Source organism: Pan paniscus, chromosome 7 (assembly GCF_029289425.2).
Source record: "Pan paniscus chromosome 7, NHGRI_mPanPan1-v2.0_pri, whole genome shotgun sequence".
Classification (NCBI taxonomy): domain Eukaryota; kingdom Metazoa; phylum Chordata; class Mammalia; order Primates; family Hominidae; genus Pan; species Pan paniscus.
In genome coordinates, this window is record NC_073256.2 from 138,353,325 (window position 1) to 138,376,321 (window position 22,997).

Sequence of the window (22,997 nt, forward strand, 5' to 3'; positions counted from 1 at the left end):
AGACATTTAAGGATTTGTAGACTTTTTAAAGATAGAGGATGCTTGGACCATGAGGCTTTAGGGAGAGAAGCAGGACACTAAAGTGGATTAAGTTTCATAAAATAGAGTCCCATTGGGTGCTCTGGTTAATTTCATGTAGGATTTGCTTTGCATTTTTAGAAGAGGACTGTTACAGATTCGACACTCTGTGTGGGGTCTGGGGGACTCTGAGGCAAGGCTGCATTCCCATGAAGTATAGATTTAAAAACGGGATTGTTGGGGAGGAGAGAAATTTGAATTCAGTCAATGCATTAATAGATTGAGGGTGCTAAGATTTCTGGTCATCTTAGGGAGGCCAGACGAAAGCTGAAATCTTATGAGTAATACTGAGCCACATTTTAAGAGGAAGACATATACGATAGAAAGTAACCAAGAAAACGAAACCGTGTTATAGAAAAGATGGCTGAAGGACCTGGGAGTATTGACCCAGGCTCCAGAAAGAAAGCTCAAGGTGACATGATTACCAGCCTTTAATATTCAAAAGCTTGTCACTTGGAAGAGGGATTGCACTTACTCAGAAAGGCCTCAAGCCAGACCTAGGATCACTAGGCGGGAGTTATAGAAAGACAACTTTTAATTCACTGCATAGAGTAGGCAATTCAAATAGAGATGTCTGAGGATGGGATAAACTGAGTTCATGGACTGGCTCAAAAAAGGAATTCAAGCATACATCGGCAGGAATATTATAGAAGTGTGGTGGTGCATGTAGTAGTTAAGACATAGAGATAAAACTGGGTTCCAATTTTAATTCTTCCACTTACTAAATATGGGACCTATGGCAAGTTGCTTAATTTTTCTGCTTCAATTTCATAATTTTTAAAATGCAGTTAATATCCACTGCAGAAATGTCGGCAATAATTAAAACAATTAACTTTTGTCCTTAGTGTCTAAAGAGAGACAGGTAGGGGTGTGTGTGTGTGTGTTGCACATACATGCAACATTTCTGGTTTCTCCTAACCTGAAGTGTTATGATTCCAAAGGCTTTGGGAAGGAAAAGTTTTAAAAAACTAGCTATCCTTCTGCATTTCTTAGATATTCCCCAGTATTTTGATATGTCCTTAAAGCCTTTGAAAGTGTTCCAGTTTCTTTTTTTTTTTTTTTTTTGAGATGGAGTCAGTCTCAACTCTGTTGCCCAGGCTGGAGTGCAGTGCATGATCTAAGCTCACTACAACTTCCACCTCCCAGATTCAAGTAATTCTCCTGCCTCAGCCTCCTGAGTAGCTGGGATTACATGTACATGCCACCACACCCAGCTAATTTTTGTAATTTTAGTAGAGACCAGGTTTTGGTATGTTGGCCAGGCTGGTCTCGAACTCCAGACCTCATGTGACCCGTCCACCTCAGCTTCCCATAGTGCTGGGATTACAGGCGTGAGCCACCACACTCGCCATGTTCCAGTTTCTTATAAAATTGTTTTAATATGGTATTTCCCCATCAAAAATTCAGTTTAAAGCAGATAGAAAATATTTGATGCTCATCTTAATGCTACCCAGAACTGAGAAATGCCTCTCAATTTGCTTGTACAGAATGAGGTATGAGGATTTTTTTTACAGAGGAGTGGAAAAGACAGAGAAGGATGAGCAATGACAATTCAGTTCCCTAGTTAACAGCATGATTTGATTGTGTTTACATATGAGACTTGTGTTTGGGGACCTCTGAGCCTTACAGTGCACGTTTATCAAATTGCAAACAGCACCACTTATGCGCTGCCTATGATAAAGCACTACCATACAGCCGAATAGCTCTCCCAGCAGAAGATGATTATTTCCCAAGATAAAAGCTGACTACCAGACCTACCTGATGCCAAAGCAATTCATCAATTCAGTGACAAAGAAAAAAAAATTAGAACAACCACTCCTTTGGTGTAATGCAGAGGAAACAATTGGTTGACTGACTGTGACTGAATTTTGGCTGCAAACACAGCCAAAGCAAACCTAAAACAGTATGAGATATTCCTCAGAATTTCCATTATAATGTAATTGTTTCTGCTAAACTTTGTTTTCCAATTTGCTCCCACATTAACTGTAGGGGTAGAAGTTAAGTGGTCAATCATCATTAAGGGAACTAGATTTGTTTGCTAACAAAAATTGTGGTATACATTTTGAATTTGATGTCACTGGGTAGTTTTTCAATGCAAACTTACGTGGAGGGGAACTATTTTGTTTGTAAAGGAAGAAATACTATCCTGATATCAATACACTGCATAGCAGACATCTCGAAATCTAAGGGCAACCACTGTTTGAGTTTTGTTTTTCCAGCTACAAGCAAGATGAAGTGGAGTAACCCTGGGCTTTGAAGTCAGAAGGAACTCATTCATTTGTTCATTTATTCAATATATTCTTGTTGAGCTCCTTCTATGTGTCAGGTACTATTAGGCTGGTGCCAAAGTAATTGCAGTTTTTGCCATTGAAAGTAATGGCAAAAATCGCAATTACTTTGGCACCAACCTAACATGTTAGGCTCTGGGGACTTAGCAACAGACTGATGGGCTGCTTGCTTCCACAGATATTATAATTTAGTAGGAGGATGGAGGTGGAGAGGTCTGACAACAAACATATAAATACTCCTCAGCTCCCAGCCTCCATATTTTCTATTTTTGTGATATAGGGTAAGTTATTAATTACTCGGTGATATCTCACACAGCAGGTGCTCAGCGAGTGTTGGTTCTCTACCCTTCTCTACTCCTGACCCTACAGGGTGCAAGTGAAAAGACAAACTGACTCTTTCTCAACGTGATTGATGCCTTTTTTGAAACCAGGGAAATGAAGATCTTTGTCATCTCCATGAACCACAGATAGATTTGGAATGAGCTGGCTTCATTGTCTAACGTCCCTGTGAGTGTCTTTCTTTCAAGTCTGAGAGTGAATCATCCTCTTATATTTTACTCTCCGTTTTGCCTTGACAAAGAGAATGCTTTGGGACAAACGGCTCTGAAACTATAAATGTTACTTTAAAAAAAAACTACTGCAAATTGCTTGTACTGACTTATTCTACCTTTTACTGAATTCTGCCAATTAAGGTGTTTAAGAAAAGCTGTGAAATGTAATGGTTCTTAGAATCACTTTCTAGTAGATAGAGCTCCTCTTGGGTCAGCTTGACTGTATGATCGCCTCACTAGATTGGGACATAGAAGACAGAGGGTGAATTTATTGATAAGGAAATATCATTAATTGTTATAATTTTAATGCAAATACTATTTATGATGGATTAAAAAATGTAGTCTGTAATGATGTTTCTCAAAATATGTCCAGAGTTCCAAACACTTGAGTTCAAACAAATATTTACACTATAGCTTGCTGGTGTATTGAAGGAATGGGTATGATGTGAATTGAATAGTCCTTTCACTCTCTCCCACTACCCTTCTCTTGCTCCAGGCAATTGTAATATATATTTTATCCTTAGCATAGATTTTACATGAGACACCAACATCTTTTCTTCTTGAACAAATAACAGTAAATCTATACTATGTGGCAGAAAAACTATTAACAAACAGCTTCGTATATTAACAAAACTCCCAGTCTCCCAACAAAATGCATATGTCACTCAGGTAGCTATCAAGTAGTTCTTCAGTTGTGTGTTAATTGAGGACAGGAACCAAAAGAAATTGTGGAGAAGACTAGAAGAGACAAAAGGGTTTTTTTTTCTTTAAGTTCTGGGATACATGTGCTGAACGTACAGGTTTGTTACATAGGTATACGTGTGCCATGGTGGTTTACCGCACCCATCAACCCGTCATCTAGGTGTTAAGTACCACATCCATTAGATATTTATCCTAATGCTGTCCCGACAAGAGGGATTTTTGTTGGAAAAGGCAGAGAGTTACTGGCAGGAGGAAAACAACAACAAAAAGAAAGGACAAAGGGACTAGGAGGCCGAAAGTATGTTATTGGAGATCTTGAGAGCATGGAGGTGGTTAGGAAAAAGATTTGACTTTGTGAGTAGCTGCCATATGTGACATATATAGACAGGGAGAATGATAATGGAAAGAGGCTTTAAGAAGTTTGGCTTTGCATTATAAATGTAATCTACTCCTGGCTCCATTTTAGGGAACTACAGTAAAGACATAAATTACATTCAATTATTGTGTCTGCAGGATCTTTTTTTTTTTTTTTTTTTTTTTTGCATGTAATACTAAAGAGAGTTGGGGCCTCTGAATGGCTTTATAAAGGTTAACTTTGAATAAAGCATTTGAACCATTCTGCCATTTTTGTGCCTTAAAACTCCCTGTTTCTCCAGGCATCCTATAAGATATATCTTCAGTATTGAGAAGAAATAGCTGAAAATCCAAGGGCTTTGAAGTTAGACAAATCTGGGTTTGACTTCTAACTGCTCACTTGCTAGCTGTTTCTCATAGTGCAATATCACCTCATAGGGCAGTATTACCTCAGTTTCCTCATCTATAATATGGAGTTAAGAGTATCTACTCTGTAGGACTGTTGTAATCATCAAAATAAAACATCTAGCAAATATCATAAAAGAACTAGGGCTTCATCAGTCCAAGTCCTGCCAGAAAACATGGCCCATTCAAATTAGGAAAACTTGAGGAAAATGTAGAGCAGGGCAATGTGTAGGCAGGGCAGAGGAAAACTACAAAATATAGTACAATATTCTGGGGTCACCAACTTTAGGCCTGAAGATGTGAGCAGAAGAAGTGTTTCCTGGGATCCAGGGAGAACCTAAGAAGGCTGTGTAGGGAGAACTATCAGGCAGGTGCTGAGACCTTTTGTGGAGAGATGTGCCCAGCCCGTGGCAATCACTGGGGAATTGGGAAATGAATTGTGTAGCTTTCTTCCCTCTCTTTTCGTCCCTCTAGTTTCCTCCAGGGTCTTCTATTGGTTAAACCTAACTTGAAGCCATTTGGTAAGGAAGTCCATTAAGGTCACAGGAGTGAGCTGTGAAACAGATTAAATAAGGATTGAGAGTTGATCTGGGGCAAACTAAACAGACTCATCGTGCTCAGTAAGTATCAATTCCCTTATTTTTCTTCCCAATAGCGTGGAAAAGAGGATGTCTTTCCCGTGGAAGAATAATCATACAGTAGAGGTGTCATTAGTCCCTGAAAGACTATCCCTTACATGTAAGTTCTTCAGATTGTGATACATCACAGACACAGCTCTGGAGTTGGAAATCAACACCTATCAATCTTTGTTCAAAGGATCAGCAGGAAGAGAGCGGCTAGTCTAGTGGCCGGCTCTCTGAGAGTGAGTGATGCAGAGAACTTGCTATGCTGGTCAGAGATAAACAGGAGCTCTTGTTTCGACAGTGGCTTTTCAAGTTTGCCTCTTGGCATGAAGCTGACTTTGGCAGAGGGTATCATATAAACAGGGCATATGCCCAAGCATGTAAGCCAGGCCCAACTTGTTGGATATATTCTCACCCTCCAGCGCAAGACTCATGGCTATCTGACAAAGCTGATGGTAGGGAATTTTTTCAGAAGACTGACCTCTTGGACTTTTTTCAAAATTTGTACATACACTGAAGACTGTTTGGGAAAGAGAATGCTTGGTCATTACTTTGGCAGAGCTTTGATTCACTTCACTTGTTAAGCTCCTGACCTTTGAATGAATAACTCTTCTCCTTTGCTTCCTTAATGGCAGTCCCCCAGAAGATATATTCATATCCTAGTCCCCAGAACCTGTGAATGTTGTGATGTTTGGGAAAGTGTCTTTGCAAATGTCATTAAGTTAAGGATATTGAGAAGAGGCGATCATTCTGAATTATCTGGATGGGTCCTAGATCCAATAGCAAGCATGCTTATAAGATACACATGGGGGATAGATACAATGAGAAAAAGGCTATGTGAAGATGGAGGCAGAGATTAGTGTAATGTAGCCACAAGCCAACAAAGCTGGCAGGCATCAGAAACTGGAAGAGACGTGGAACAAATTTTTCCCTAGGGGTTTTGTGGGGAGTATGACCCTGGTTGTAGACTTCTGGCCTCCAGAATGGTGAGGAAATCATGAGGAAATAAATTTCCATCATTGCAAGACACTAAGTTTGTGGTAATTGGTCGCAGCAGCCCCAGGACACAAATATACCTCCTATAAAACCATCTATGTTAGCACTATGACTGCTAAGCACTCTGAATATTAGCAGCCTGAAGAACTATAGAAATAGTGCAGATTTTATATACTTGAAAATTTGGTTCTTATCACAAAAGAAACTGATAAGTATGGAGGTAATGCGTATGTTAATTAGTTTGATTTAGTCATTCCACAATACACATATTTCAAAACATCATGTTATATACCATAAATATTTAAAAAACCACATTTTTATTTTTCAATTAAAATATGAATAAAAGAAAAATGGTACAGAGTATAAATATCTCGGAATGTATATTTCTGAAGTTTCTGAGAAGTCATCACAAATCCTGGGAAGTTGTGCTAATTTATACCTTAAGTACTTGCAATGAAACATTACATTAAAAGAGAGGCAGAAGGAAGAACATTGGAAGACATGTGTTCTATACCGGTAGCTACTCACTGGCCGCTTGACCTTGGAAAAGTCATTCAAGTATTCTAAGCCTAGATTTTCGTACCTCCAAACCACTTGTCTGACCAACTTTACAAGGTTGGCAAAGATATTAAATTATAAAATGTGCTTTGAAACAAAGTGCTATCCATTAAACTAACATGTTACACAATTTGTTATTCACAATGTACACAGAACATATATTTATTGAGTTAAATGAAACCTAATAACTCAGAGCTTGTCATGATTTAGAAAAAAGTCTACATAGAAGTCAGAAAATCAGGGATTCAGTCCTGGCTCTGTCATGAAGTAACCAGTTAAATGACCTTGGACAAGTTATTATATCATTTAGGGCTACAGTTTTCTTAATTACTAAATGAAGGAGTTGGATTTGATCATCTCTAATGCTTCTCCAAGCTCTCTGATTCTATAGTATTTTAAGAATATTAAGATCAGCAGGGTGGTTCTCTCTCTTGGTGAGCTTGTCCCTCTCAAGGTTTAACTTTTCACTAAATTCTGATAATCCTGAATTTGTCCACTGAGCTTCAGATTCATATAACCAATTATCTGGATGTCACAAAGTGTATCAGCTGAGATTCTCTGAATGTAAAAGAAAGGCAATACAAAATTTATTTGCACCAAATCACAAAAATAAAGAATATAAAGGAACTTATTGGCTCACTTAATTGAAAACTCTATGAATAGAGTTAGTTTTAGCTACAGCTAGATTTATGGCTTATATAATGTCATCTAGATTTACTTTCTTTTAGTCTCTCAGATCTGCTTTCTATAGGGTTGGCTCTAGCCATTAACTTCACATGGTGCAGTAGCTGCATTGCATCATCTCGTTTATATGTTGAGGAAAACGAAGTTTTTTCCCATGATATATAGCAAGAGTTTCCTTGCATCTCACTGGCTCTCATTGCCCATCTCTGAACCAATCACCATGACCAGAAGTTATTCAGTGCACTGACTGGCTTAGGCTTGGGTCATGTGCTTTATTGCTAAGCATGGGAGATAACCAGTAGTGTGCTAGAGTGAGCCTGTTAACTACATTTCAGTATTTTCTGAGCTGGTTGTTAAATTGTTTGTAGCATTAAGTTGGAAAAGTGGGAATATTTAAATCACAACTTAGAGCTTTATTTATTTTAGAAAGTTTGTTTACCAGCACACCACTGGGTAGAGCCCTGTGCAAGATAGTAGGTATGGGTAGATCGCCCTCAACAAAAGGAGGTTGTTATCAGAATAAGGCAAGAACACATGCTGTAGTGGTAAATGAGTATCCGCTAGACTTAAGAGCTCAAACTCAGAATATTCAATGGTGAACTCATGCTCTTATTCCTCAACCTCTTTGTCTCTCATGGATTTTCTATCTTGAAAATTAATTCAAATTTAAAATATGACAAAATTTTTGCATTTTTCTGCCTCATACAACAATTTTATCTTTTTACTATTTCTCAAATACATCTATTTTTCTATTGTTTGATCTCACCCTGGGCTATTTCAGGATTCTTTGAATTTGTCTGTCTGCTTTCAATATTCTCATTTTCAAATCCATCAGTTTATCAGCACCAGGGTGATTAACCTAAAATACAACTTCCTACTTCCTAAGTCACTTTTCGTTGCTTGATGGATAAGGCCTATGGTGGTTTTAAAACCTATTAACAAATTCTCCAAAATATTTCCCTTTGATAAGTAGAGTTTAATTCTCCTCCCTTTATATGGGTTCGGTAAACAGAAAATAACAGAAGTGATGGTATGGGACTTTCATGGATAGGTCATAAAAGGCATTACAGGTTTTTCCTTGCTCTTTCTCTTGAATCACCCACTCTAGGGGAGGCTAGTTGTCACTTCGTGAGAACATTCAAGCAGTACTATCGAGGGGTCCACATAGCAAGAAACTGAGATGCCCTACAAAAGCCAACTTGGGAGTGGATTCTCTAGTCCCATTCAAGACTTTAAATGACTAAAGTCCAGGCTGATGTCTTAATTGAAATCTCATAAAAAGTTCTGAACCAGAACTACCTATGTTACTCCCAAGTTGCTGATCCATTGAAAGTGTGAGATTGAAACTGTTGTTTTAAAGTGCTAAATTCTGGGTGCAGCAATAACAGCTAATACATATTTACTTAATCTGGTCTTAGCCTACCACTGTTTTGTTTCTTCATCCTTTTATCATCATTGTGTTTATACTTAAGCACCACCAAAGTGCTTATCTTTTTCTACTTACACCATTCTACTTCTGGCCTTTGTGCCTTAGCTCAGGCTTTCCCTCTTTGCTCCTTTCTTTTCTTTCTTCCCTTTCCTCTTTCTTTTTTTCTTTCTTCTTTCATATCAGGCATCCTTGGCAGAGAAAACAGCAAGTACAAAGCCATGAGCTGGGAAAAAATGTGTTGTGTTGGACAAAATAAAGGAGGTCTTTATGAATGCAGAATAATGAGTTAGGAGAAGAAATAGATGGGATGAAGTTGAAAAGATAAGCAGGCACCAAATCATGCATATTTAGAGACCCATGGTAAGGAGTTTAAATTTAATTTTAAACAAAACTGATAATTATTTAAAAAGTTTAAAGTAAGAGAGTGCCATGGTCTGGTTTGCATTTTAAGCTTACTCATCCTGCTGTGTAGGGAATGGTTTGTAGGTTGGCAAGAAGAGGTCCAAGGAGATCATTAGTAGGAAAAACCAGCACTGGATGATGATACCTTGGATTAGGGTGGTAGCAGTAGAAATAGGCAGAAAAATGTATATATTGGAATAAAATTTGTAGTTATAACTTATAGGACTTGCTGGTGACTCAGATGTGGGTGCTAAAGGGAAGAGAGGATTTCTGCCTTTGGTAAAAGACTTGCACTTTATTTTAAAGCAATAGGGAGCCATGGAAGGTTTTAGCAGAAGAGTATATACTCCTATGTTTTCCTGCAGGAGGCCTTCCTAGTTTTCCTGCAGGAGGCCTTCCTAGTACCTCCTGTTGACATTAATCTCTCCCTCCTCTGTGCCTAATGGTTTTGACTCTTACACAAAAGGTGGCATAGGTACAGGTTAAAAGCATAAGGAATTTTGTGGCTGAACCGATGCAAGTTGATTTGCGTTCCACGTCTACTTTCTATGAAATGTATGACTTGGATAAATCTATTCAACTCTGTGCCATTCTTCTTCAAATATGAGTAGCATCTAAATTAAAGTTTTGTTGGATTAATTAAATGAAACACTGGGTGAGAGAAATGTACTTTAGGAAGGGGAGGGAGAACACCTAGCTTTAAGTTTAGGGGAGTGGCACTTAATAATTATTATATCTAATATTTGTGGAGTAACTACCATCTGCCAGATACATTCTAAGTGTTTTACTCTTTATAACAATCTGATGTAATTACTGTTGTTATCCTCCTTTAAAAGTGAACAAATAGATGCCCATAGAGCTTAAAAAATATACCCAATGTTATACTGTAATGCTTAACTCATATGTAAGTATTTCTCTGTATTTTTATTTATCTATATCACTCTCAGACAGCAGGGAGTGGTGTGTCTTCTCCATCTCACTCTCTTCTCCATCGCTGGCACATTACAGAAAATAAATTCACATACGTGGAGTGAGTGGACTTCCAGCCTTTGACTCACATGTCAAACTTCCTGTTTTGACTAGATGGAGAGCAGAGTTTTGGAGTACTGGCTTTGTTGAGCACGTCCATGCTGCTGAGCTTGGAGTGTCCTGAGTGCAGCTAGCTAGGGAAGCTACTCAGCTCCCTGATGAAATCAGATCCCCACATGGTCAGCCAAGTGCTCAGCTGCCCAGTCCATGGTGCGATGATCTTGTGGCTAATTTGCTTGTGCTGTTTGGTCTCAGAAGCTTAGCAATGACACAATAAAACCTTTATTAACAAGACTATTCAGTGACTACTGGGGCAGAAAAAGAAAGCTGCTTTGTTTAAACCCTTTTGCAAAATCTCTAAAATGTAGTGGCCGTCTCCTTCTGCCTTGGTTAAAAACTGTGCAGTGAAAATGATTTGTGTCTTGAAATTGAAAAGTGAATGATCCTCATATATCTTGTAATGATTTCAGTGATGATTTTGGAGAGGAGGATGTGGGAAGAGATTGGGCTAAAAGTGCTCTGAGATGAGGCCTTAGCTTGAGATGCTCATTTTAAAATAACATGATTGGGGTGTATTTTCCCTCGGAATTAATCTTTTCCCTTAAAAACATTGGGTGGATAAAAAGGGAAAATTAATGAAAGTTTTTGGTTATTTTCCTAAGGCTTCCTCCAAATCTCACTTAATTTCTCCTCTAAAAAGTATGTAAAATGGTTTTTACTGACCCAAAGCTGTGCTGCTCTGTTTGGTTTGGTATATATAATTGTTCACTGGTCTGTAGGATAAGAAGGAAGAAGGGGGAAGTCACTGTTAAGAGGCACAGTAGAGAATGGATTGTTCTCTATCCTTCAAAGGGAGTTTTGGTGGATTTATTAGGGGAGCACCAGGGTTCAGAGCACTCTGTGATAGAATTGACGTGTTGTGATTTACCAGACACTGAGAAGATCCCTCTGCCCAAAATAGACACACCTGCTTGTGGATGTCTGGCAGGCCTTTAGCTGGGGACAAAGCCAGAATGGCCAGCTGTTCCCTCAGATACCCTCCCCACAGGCTGGCTCAGGCCTGAAATTCCAGCCTTGAACTTAAGGCTAAATTTTTCTCCACAGTCTACTGCAAAGCACATACTTACTTCTCCCTCCTCCAACTCTAAAATAAAGGTGTCAACAGACATTTTCAATGTAGTATGAATTACATGGACTTGTGCAAATAACAGAAATTATGGAAGCAGGGGAATTCTTCTTTCCCCTTCTCCCTGCTTAATTCTAAGACTTTGGTCAAGTCTTTAACTGCTTATATACCAGTTTCCTCCTTTTAACATGTGAATAATAAGCCAAACTGACAAAACTCTAGGGAGGACTAAATAACACAAACATAGAAGACCACCTAGCAAAAGGCCAGAAACCCAAATGTCTATCAAAGGGACATTAGTTAAATAAATTGGGATATTTACACAATGTCATATAATGTATCCCCGAAAAGAAAAGAAACATATCTGTATGTCCTGAAATACAGTAATGTCCAGGACATATTGTTAAGCAAAATAAGCAAAATGCATAGCTGTATTTATAGTATACTACAGTGTAGATAGGAAAGGAGAAGAAATAAGAAATACATATTTGTTTATGATTGCAATAGCAAGATAAAACAAAAATCAATAAAAAATGCTTACCTATAGTTGGATGGAGGAAGCAGGTGAGTAGGGGATACAGAAGAGTTATGCTTCTCCACATACCTTATTTTATTTTTTGACTTTGAAATTATGTAAATGTTTTACATGATTAAAAACAAAAGAGAAAACCACATCAAAATATAACAATTTCTAAAAATTTAAAACTGAAAACGAAGAACTTAGGCATACATCAATTCTGTGGCATAATGATCTCAAGACTTATTTTAAGTGACTTTAGAACACATATTTTGATTGTACGTCCTTAGGGAGATATATCCTAAGGACAAAAAGAAGTACAAAGACATCTTAGATTGAATTTTGTTGGCTAGTTTTTAGTGGTGATATTTACATTCTTATTGAGTTTATTATATCTAAAATAGGATAAAGCAATTAAACAATTATCCTTAGGAGATAAAATTTTCAGAGCAAGAAAAGATGAACTTAAAAAATCGTTAAAAACTCTGTAGTCCTTATTTTGAATTAGAAATATTGGTATGAATTTATAGTTTATTTTTCTTTTTCTTAAAACTACAAATTTCTCAGTCATGTCTACTGACAAGGCCTAGAACTGTGATCAGTTCAGTAGCAATAATCACTCCAAGTACCCAGAATTTGATATCTACGTGCCATTTCCATGTTAAAGGAACCAGGTCTCCTTGGAGAAATGGCTGATTCTAGCATGAGCAGGAAGTATTTGAGATGAGCCTGAGATATGCTGTTATGCCCCAATGCATAAAATATATGAGGCAGCTTAAGGAGCTGATATGGTTTGGCTGTGTCCCCACCCAAATTCATCTTGAATTGTAGCTCCCATAGTTCCCACATGTTGTAGGAGGGACCGGGTGGGAGATAATTGAATCATAGAGGCAGTTTCCCCCATACTGTTCTCATGGTAGTGACTAAGTCTTACGAGATCTGATGGTTTCATAAGGGGTTTCTCCTTTCACTTGGCTCTCATTTCTCTCTTGCCTGCTGCAATTTAAGATATGCCTTTGCTCTTCCTTTGCCTTCTGCCATGATGGTGAGGCCTCCCCAGCCATGCTGAACTGCGAGTCAATTAAACCTCTTTCTTTTATGAATTACCCAGTTTTAGGTATGTCTTTATTAGTAGTGTGAGAATGGACTAATACAAGAGCTCCCACTGGGAAAACTTGGGAATAATTTAAAAGCAAATAGTGACTACAGTGTTTTGAAACATGTAAATATGCAAAATCCACAAGTTCATTTGAAGGTTGTGTGGGCACTAACTCACTATTCTGAAAACAGACAAAAGGAAAGAATCAGGCATTAATCTGGCTTTTGTTGTTGCTTTCAGATAAACGATGAGGAAAAATTGTTCTTTATTAAAGAGTTCCAACTAATAAATACTGGAGGGCTGATAGAATTAGGAAATATCCGTTTTGCTAACTGTGATGAAATAATGGATCCAGGAGGCGATCATCAACGGCTGCTAAAACTGTGAAGACTGATGAGAAACTCTGCAATGAAGGGATCAGATAGACATCACCAAAACCCACTAATCAGTACTAAAGTCAGCAAACATATACAATCGGGAATCCTGGGACTCTAGATTTGCTATATAGGTAGTGTATTCAATACCTATGAGAGATTCTTATTACACACATAAATACATCCTTTGGACCTAACTACACGACATAATGATAAACAACACGACAAAAAAAATCAACAAATAAAGAATTTAGGACAATCTACAGGTCGAATAATTCATCTTGACTTGCAAACAGATGACATAAAAATCTTGGGTGGAAATAGGAGAAAGGGAACTCTCGTGGATCACAAGAGTCTTAGGAGACTACCAACCAAATGCAGTGGATGAAGCTTATTGCATCTCAATTTAATCAAACCAACTGTAAAAATGCATTTTTGAGCCAATAAGGTGAATTTGAGTGTGGCCTATTTATGAGATGATTTTATACATTAATTATTAATCTTATGTGTGATAATGACGTTATCATGTTTCTGTAACAACCTCTTACCTATTAAAGACACATAATCAGGTATCTAGACTTGAAAAGATGTGATATCAGGGAGATGCTTTAAAAATATGAGGGATAGACAAAACTGATAGGCTCTTGAAGATTGCTGAAGCTGGAGATGGGTAATGGGAGTTATCTTCTGGTGTTCTTTTGTGTTTGAACTAAAAATAAGCAAAACACCTGTTTCTAACACATAGCAGATCTTAATGAAAGATTTCTTATCTTTTTATTTTTAAACCAAATTATGTTTTGGAGGTCAGACTTTCTCCCTGGCTAATGTTTATGAGCATGGGGGAACCACTCGCAGCCTGGTTTGGGTGGCCATGGGAAGGGAGGAGAGAAAAGTGTTTTAAAGGAGAAGAGTGGTACAAAACTAGAATGTGCCTGGGCATGCCAAGGTGATCTTTGATATTTTTCTATTTTGCTGGCCCAGATCACTGGCTGTCTTCACAAATGTATGCAGTGTCTTCATGTAAATTAGAAATAGACTTGCCAGGATGTGTGGTGAAGAAGAGGATTTTGTAGGATTTTAACTCCTCCTTACCCAGAAAGCTGGTTAAGAGGCATAAACAATACAGACACATGAAGTGTGGACCCCGGCCCTGTTGTCAGGTGCAGAGAAGAAAAACAGACCCTTGAGATTTTTGAGTGGTCTGAGAGAGATAGCTCACCCTTCATACACACCCTTCTTACATACCCCTGACTCTGTTTTCTACTTCTAGAGGTGAGAAGCTGTTGGGGATTTCCATATTCTTCCTTCCTTTTATTATTATTATTATCATTATCATTATTATTTGGTAAAACAAGACGATAAATAGCAAGAGAAGTTTTGTTGAAGGAATCTATCATTTTTCCATAAGTTAGTGCCTGAAATACATCAATAAGATTCCAGGAATGTGGGCCTGGTGTTGGAGGATTGTGTTGGGGATTGGGGGGGCAGGGGTGGAGGGTGCTTGGCCTTTTTGCAGAGACATGAGTGCAAGGGGCAAACTGGGAGTTATTTCCAATCAGGAGAAAGGGTTCCTGGGGTATAGGTTAACTTTAAGTTCATTATCTGAAGGTATATCCCAGGCTTGGCCTGGAATTGGAAGTAGCTGCTGTGTGATGCTCAAAACAAAAATAAACAGCAGGTGGCTCAAATATACTATGAGGGAGACAGTGTAGTAGGACAAAAATGGATTTCTCCACTGTGAATACAGACAGGAGCATGCCCAATTGTTGAGGGTGGAGGTAGGGAGTAGTTGCAGAATTACTGGGTTGATTTTGGCAGGGGGTAGGACACATATTATCCCACCACCCACTTTCTGATCCTTTGTATCAGCTGAGCAGGATGGGAAACTGTCCTTTGTGTGTACAGGGGCAGGGGCCTGGGCTGACCTCAGCATGTGGCCGTGAGTCTTTTCCCGCCTTACCATGTCTGTAGCCACTGAGGAGGAATGTCTTCCATTGGAGTTGGCAGTCCTCCACCACTTAGTAGTTGTGGGACCTTGGGCATGTTATTCAATCTCTCTGAGCCTTAGTTTCCTGTCTATGGACTGAGGATGATAACATAGGGTTCTTGGCAGTACCAAGTGAGATAATATAATTCAAGTGCTTAGCACATCAAATGCCTGGAGGAGCTGTCCCCAATGCCAGAAACAACTTGTGAATCTTAGTTCATTCAAAAAGGAGAAGGAGCCTGGAGCTGTGTAGCTGTTTCTATGAAGGCTTTATTTGCATGCTCCTTTCTCTCTCAGAGGGACAACTACAACTAGTCAATTAGAGCAGAATGTTGGCTAAGAAAATTCAACCCAGCTCAGTAGAAGTGAATGCTGTGAAAGTGTTCTTCCATTGCTGTATCAGAGCCTTTTTACTGTTCAAATGATATTGGAAGTTAAAAATACTGGGGCAAATATGCTCTTGCAATGGATCATGCCGATTTGATTTAAGGTGAGTGAAGTAATGATTTTAGGTAAATCACTAATTCATTTTGCTCAAGGCATTTCACCAAAATTTGACATAAATAGCTTCATGAAATAAGACTTAAGTTTGCTCACCTTACATGGAGCCAAACGTCATGTCACAATAGGGGAAGGAGGCATTTTCAGTAGGAAAACTTGAACTAAATAAAATGCTTTTTAAGAACTCCTATTGTTCCATTGTTTTTTGGAATCCTCACACACTGAATACCCAGAGGTATTTTTTTCCCAGAGAACAGAAGGGTCTATACAAAAACAAGCTATCTTATGGGGAATGGTAGGAGAAAATGAAAATTTAGGCCTATTGAAACACTATTCCAGGAGCCTGACTCATCTTCCACCGTACAGACTGCTTTACTTTCCCAAGTGCTGCTCTAGTCCGCCTAAAAAACTGAGTCAGGATGACACAGTCACTTGTCATTGCTGCCATCTAATGGTGTCGGGTCATATCACAGGACAAATTTAAGACCTCAGGTGATTTGCTATTCCCTGGAATACCAGTGCTCTTACAGGTAGACTAGGCTTATATTAAGAAGAGGACGAGACTGATTATATGGTGTGATTTTAGGGGTGAGAAGAAAGCTGGACATTCCTCAACTGCTGATACGGTCTGGCTCTGTGAACCCACCAAAATCTCATCTTGAATTATAATCCCCACATGTTAAGGGAGGGACCTCGTGGGAGGTGATTAAATGATGGGGGCAGTTACCCCATGCTGTTCTCATGATAGCGAGTTCTCATGAGATCTTACGGTTTTATAAGGGGCTCTTCCCCTTTGCTCTGCGATTCTCTCTCCTGCCACCTTGTGAAGAAGGACATGTTTTCTTCCCCTTCCACCATGGCTGTACGTTTCCTGAGGTCTCCCCAGCCATGCGGAACTGTGAGTCAATTAAACCTCTTTCCTTTATAAATTACCCAGTCTTGGGTATTTCCTTATAGCAGTGTAAAAATGAACGAATACAATAACCATTATCTTTGAGAAGAATAACTCTAGGTCAGTGCTACTCTAAATGTCATCTAAGCTTGCATGTCAGCTGAAGAGAGTAAGTTTCTTTAATATTGGAAGACTAGGGTGAGATGAATACCATGTCCTGAGGAAACAACCTTGACAGTTCTGTGTGACACCAGAAATATGTAAAATGACAGTGAATTGTCACTCAGGGATGCGAATAATGCTGAATATACATAACATTCTTCTGAGTAGCACTTTTATTTTTAGGGCTTTTTAACATGTATCACATCATCAATTTTGCCTCTAGATGGGAATTAGGATTTCCTGGTAGGATTGAGGGGTTGTGGGAAGCATAAACTACAAATAAGCAAATTAGTAATTAAAGGCTATTTATAACCATGATTAATTATAATGGATAACCAATTCTGTGCTTCAAAATTTTGCATACCTTCCTTGTGGTTTATTGTTAAATAGCCACATAGCATTGTTTGCAGAATATTTTGGTTATGATGTTGAAATAGCTGAATTGTTTGATAAACTTACTCAAAACACTTTATTTAGTTTTTCTATCTGAAAGCAAACTTAATGGAACATAGTTAATATGTTTCTTCTGCCCGCCATTTTAATAATTATAGCAAATACTTATTAAATAACTAGTATGTGTGAAGTACTATTCTAGGAACTTTGGATATCTTTTAAATATAAAAGGTGATATAGTCTTAGTTATTCTGAGAAATTGTCAAGTGACGTGGTGTGTTCCTTTGGAAATCCAGAGAGCGGTTTCCATTCAAAAGCATAGTATCCATCTCCTTAAGGTTAATCAGCTGTTTAGGAATTAGATCCTGGACTGAATATTTGAATAATTCCCTTCCTTGCTGTAGGTTCTTACTGAAAACAGTAATGTCAAAAAGAGAGTTTTTACTTAAAGGATATTTGTGATAGCAGAAACGATACCTGCCACAGGTGCACATTAGCACCCTTGGCAGATCAGTAGTCTTACAGCTTCCCTGAGAAGGTCCTGCATAATTAATAGGGAGCTGGTATCCAAACTCCGTCCAATGACAAACTAGTCAGCAGTGGGTGATCTACTGATGAGGGGATGTATGTGTTTAATTTTGTTTTGTTTTGAGCAGGTCGGTTGTAGAATTAGGAATTGGCAGCTAAAATGACCTTTGCCTTCTTTTACTCATTTGGCAGGACAAGTCCTGTAGTCATTTTCCTAAAAGCATTATCAAGTAAGGACAAGGTGTTTAAGCAGCTATTAGAGAGACTTCAGCAGTATCAGAGGTTTGAAATTAACTACTGACAATGCAGCCTTGGTTGGCAAGAGAGAGCTAGGACAGTGAAGAGAAGGCATTGATCAAGGGATTCAAAGAATAATATATCTGTGTTTTTAAAGTCTTCTATGGAGATACCTTCTCACAGTATTTAAGGCTAAGGGACAGAAACATTATCCTGGTTACAAGGTCCTTTACTAGGAAAAAAGGCAGGGTAGATGCTGTCCTTGAAATTCACAAGAGCAAATTGCATTATATGGATTTGTGTACATTTGAGTGTGGTTAGATTTGGAAAAAACATCCTTTCAGTATACGTTATCACAATTCACCAACATTCATCTCTGGGAAGACAGAGTATAACACATGCTTTAAGAAATGTCAAGAAGTGTGGTGTGAGAGGAAAGTTTTCCCCTATTGTGCCATATGTGTTCATCCCAAGAATAAAAGAGCCTGAATGGATTAGCCAATGACCATTTACTAACCTGCCATTTCACTAGCACCTATTATGTGCTAGAAACTTTGTATAATCATCTCTAATTCTCAAAACAGTATGTACCTCATTTTTTACTATGAAGACAGGAAAACTCAGAAAGATTAAATATATTGAGTAGGAACACGCAATGTATAAGTTGCAGAGTTGCTTATTCTAGGGGATCACATGAGTTTTCTACATTTATTGTCATTAATGGGCAGAAATCCAGTTGCTACCCCCAACCACCAAATAACCACAATATATATTCTTTAAATTAAACCTATGCTTTCTTCTAAAAGAAACTCAAATAATGTTCTCCCGGTGTACTGCTGATGTTGGGGTAAAGCAGATATTTTCTTCAGATGGTATTCTGTGCCTTTTATGGGCATTTGAGCGAGATTACAAAGAGCAGTATCATTAATCATGCAAGTTGTTCCCATCTGTAAAGTGTCAATGAATTACATTCTTCAGAGTGCAAGTGAGAATGGCCATCTCTGGCATTACGTATTGTGAACAGTTCTAAATTAGTGTGAAACCACCTACTCCTAGTAATCATGACAGTGTCAGGAAGTAATGGGGCATTTAATTGAAAACAGCAGACAGTATCCAGATCTTTGATAATTGCTTTTGGAAAATATTATATAATTTGGACGGGGAACATTCTATTTCATAATTATTTTATTAGGCTTATGTAAAAATGATTTTTGCACCTTTTTGATTCTAGGAGAATAAAAGAAGTAAGTGGCCCAGATACTCTGCTAGGCAAGAAAAAACGCCCAAGGTTAAAGTGCTGGGCTGCATATGAAAACATAAATTATAGCCAACCTTCTATATCTTAACATCACTTTCCCCAAGGTTTTTCATTGTTTATATTTGGTGTGTGCTAAGTATTTATAAATGCATTAAAGTTATTAACCATTTTTATTCAAGTTGTTTTGCTGAACATCTTTAATCAGTATTTTCACTCCATATATGTAAATAAAAACACCATGTGTTCAAATAGACACTCCAAATGTATCTGAAAAAGTTTGTTCTCTTAAACAGCATAAAGCATTCTTCCATAGTTCTCTTCTCCAATTCTGGTTTTTTGAGATGGAATCTCATTCTTGTCACCCAGGCTGGAGTGCAATGGCGCGATCTTGGCTCGCTGCAACCTCCACCTCCTAGGTTCAAGCAATTCTTCTGCTTCAGCCTCTCCAGTAGCTGAGATTACAGATGCCCACCACTGAGCCCAGATAATTTTTGTGTTTTTAGTAGAGGCAGGGTTTCACCATGTTGGCCAGGTTGAACTCCTGATATTGGGTGATCTGCCTGCCTCAGCCTCCCAAAGCACTGGGATTACAGGCGTGAGCCACCGTGCCCAGCCCCCTTCTCCAATTCTTGCTAACCAAATTTGCTTAATAGATATATTCTTTCTTATGATCCAAAGGCAAATGTCTTCTCCAAGTTTGGCGAGTTATTATGAATTCTACATCAATGTAGAACAACTTGAAGTTTTACTGTATTAATTAATGTATTTGTAACAAGTAAGTACGGGGTATGCAGTTATGTGTGTATGTAAATGGCATAGTTGTAGGTATGTGTTTGTAACATATATATGCATTGTATATTAAATACATAATACATAGATGTATATATGCATGCACCGGTTGTTCTGTGTAGTATCTATTGAATTTTTAATTTATTCTTTTACCGATAGAAGTTTTTTCCCATTGAAAAGTAGTGTTTTATAAACACGAAGTTAAAAACAATCCTGAGATGTATTGACTAGGAATTCATGAAGGTAAAATTCAAAAATTTATTTGCTAGATTCTAACAAGTTAGCATAATTCTAATACTAGAATTACCAGGTTTTAATATTGGGAAATATGTAAATAATTAAAATTTTCAATTTTTACCAAGGTGGTTGGTAAAATAATAATAATTTAGAACACTATTTATAGAACACTAGAACTTATTCCTATCTAGCTGTAATTTTGTATCTGTTAATTAACTTCTCCATATCTCCCTGCTTCCCAGCCTCTAGTAACCATATCCTAATCTCTGCTTTTATGAGACCAAATTTTTTAGCTCCCAAATATGAATGAAAACACGTGGTATTTGTCTTTCTGTACCTGGCTCATTTCACTTAACATGATCTTCTCCAGGCTCATCCATGTTGCTGTGAATGACAGGAGTTTTTTCTTTTAATGGCTGAATAGTATTTCACTGCATATATATATATATATACACACACACACATATACATGTATACACATGTGTGTATATACATATATAAACATATGTGTGTATATACATATGTATGTATATACATGTGTATATATATATGTTTACATAGATACACACACACCACATTTCCTTTTCTTTTGCTGGACATTTCAGTTAATTTCATATCTTGGCTATTGCAAATAGTGATGCAATTAACATAGGGCAGATATATTTTTGACATATCAATTTCCTTTCATTTGAATATATACTCAGTAGTGGGATTGCTGGGTCAGATGGTAGTTCAATTTGCAGGTTTTTGAGGAACCTCCATACTGTTTCCCCTAGTGGCTATGCTAATTTGCATTCCCACCAACAGTGTATAAGGATTCCCTTTTCTCTGCATACTCATTAGAATTTGTTATTTTTTGTCCTATTTAAATAATAGCCATTCTAACAGGGGTAAGATGGTATCTCATTTTGGCTTAATTTGCATTTCCCTGATGATGAGTAATGTTGAGCATTTTTTCATGTTGGCCATTTGTATGTCTTCTTTTGAGAAACGTCTATTCAGGCCGGGAGTGGTGGCTCACGCCTATAATCCCAGAATTTTGGAAGGCCAAGGTGGGCAGATCACCTCAGGTTAGGAGCTCGAGACCAGCCTGGCCAACATGGCGAAATCCCGTCTCTACTAAAAGATACAAAAATTAGCTGGGCGTGGTGGCATGGCATGTGCCTGTAATCCCAGCTACTTGGGAGGCTGAGGGAGGAGAATCACTTGAACCTGGGAGGTGGAGGTTGCAAGTGAGCTGAGGTCGCACCACTGCATTCTAGCCTGAGCAATAGAATAAGACTCTGTCAAAAAAAAAAAAAAATCTAGTCAGATCATTGCCTATTTTTATTTTATTATATTTTTTATTTTTTGAGATGGAGAATCGTTCTGTCACCCAGCCTGGAGTGTAGTGGCGTGATCTCGGCTCACTGCAACCTCTGCCTCCTGGGTTCAAGTGATTCTCCTGCCTCGGCCTCCCAAGTGGCTGGGATTACAGCATATGCCATGATGCCCAGCTAATTTATGTATTTTTAGAAGAGATGGGGTTTCACCATGTTAGCCAGGCTGGTCTTGAATTCCTGACCTCAAGTGATCCTCTTGCCTTGGCCTCCCAAAGTATTGGGATTACAGGTGTGAGCCACCACACCCAGCCCATTGCCTATTTTTAAATCACTTTTTTTTTTTTTTTGGCTGTTGAATTGTTTGAGTTCTATATATATTTTGGATATTAATCCTATTAATCCCTTGTCAGATTAATAGTTTGCAAATATTTTCTCTCATTCAGCAAGTTTGTCTTTTCACACTGTTGGTGGATTTCTTTTCTGTGCAGAAACTTTTCAATTTTATATCATTTGTGTATTTTTTTTCTTTTGTTGCCTGTGCTTTTGAAGTCTCATCTATAAAAATTTGCCCTGACAAATGCCTTAAGGGCTTTGTTCTATATTTTCTTCTTGTAGTTTCCTAGTTTTGCGTCTGACATTTAAATATTTAATCCATTTTTAGTTGGTTTTTGTACTTGTGAGGGATAGGGGTCTAGTTTCATTCTTTGGCATAAAAATATCCTGTTTTATAGTATCATTTGTTCAAGAGACTGTCTTTTCCCCAGTATAAGTTCTTGGTGTCATTGTCGAAAATCGGTAGCTGTAAATACATGGATTTATTTCTGGGTTCTCCATTCTGTTATGTTGGTCTATATATCAGTTTTTATGCCAATACTAGACTGTATTGGTTACTTTAGCTTTGTAGGATATTTTGAAGTCAAATGGTGTGATGCCTCCAGCTTTGTTCTTTTTGCTCAGGATTGCCTTGGCTACTTGTGGTCTTTTGTGGTACCATTATAATTTTAGTTTTTTTTTAAAATTTCTGTAAGAATGTCATTGGTATTTTGAAAGAGATTGCATTGAATCTGTAGATCATGTTGGGTAGCATGATCATTTTTACAATATTCTTCCAATCTATTCACATGGATGTCTTTCCATTTTTTGTGTCCTCTTCAATTTCTTTCATCAGTGGTTTATAGTTTTTATTGTAGAGCTCTTTCACCTCCTTGGTTAAATTATCCCCATGTATTTTATTTTATTTTTTGTAGCTATTGTAAATGTGATTGCTTTCTCAGTTCCCTTTTTCAGACAGTTTGCTATTGGTGTATAGAAATGCTACTAATTTTTGTATATTGATTTTGTATCCTGTAACTTTACTGAACTTGTTTTTCTGTTCTAATTTTTTTTGGTGGAGTCTTTATGTCTTTCTATACATAAAATTCTGTTATCTGCAAACAGGCATAATTTACTCCCTCCTTTCTCATCTGGATGCTGGTT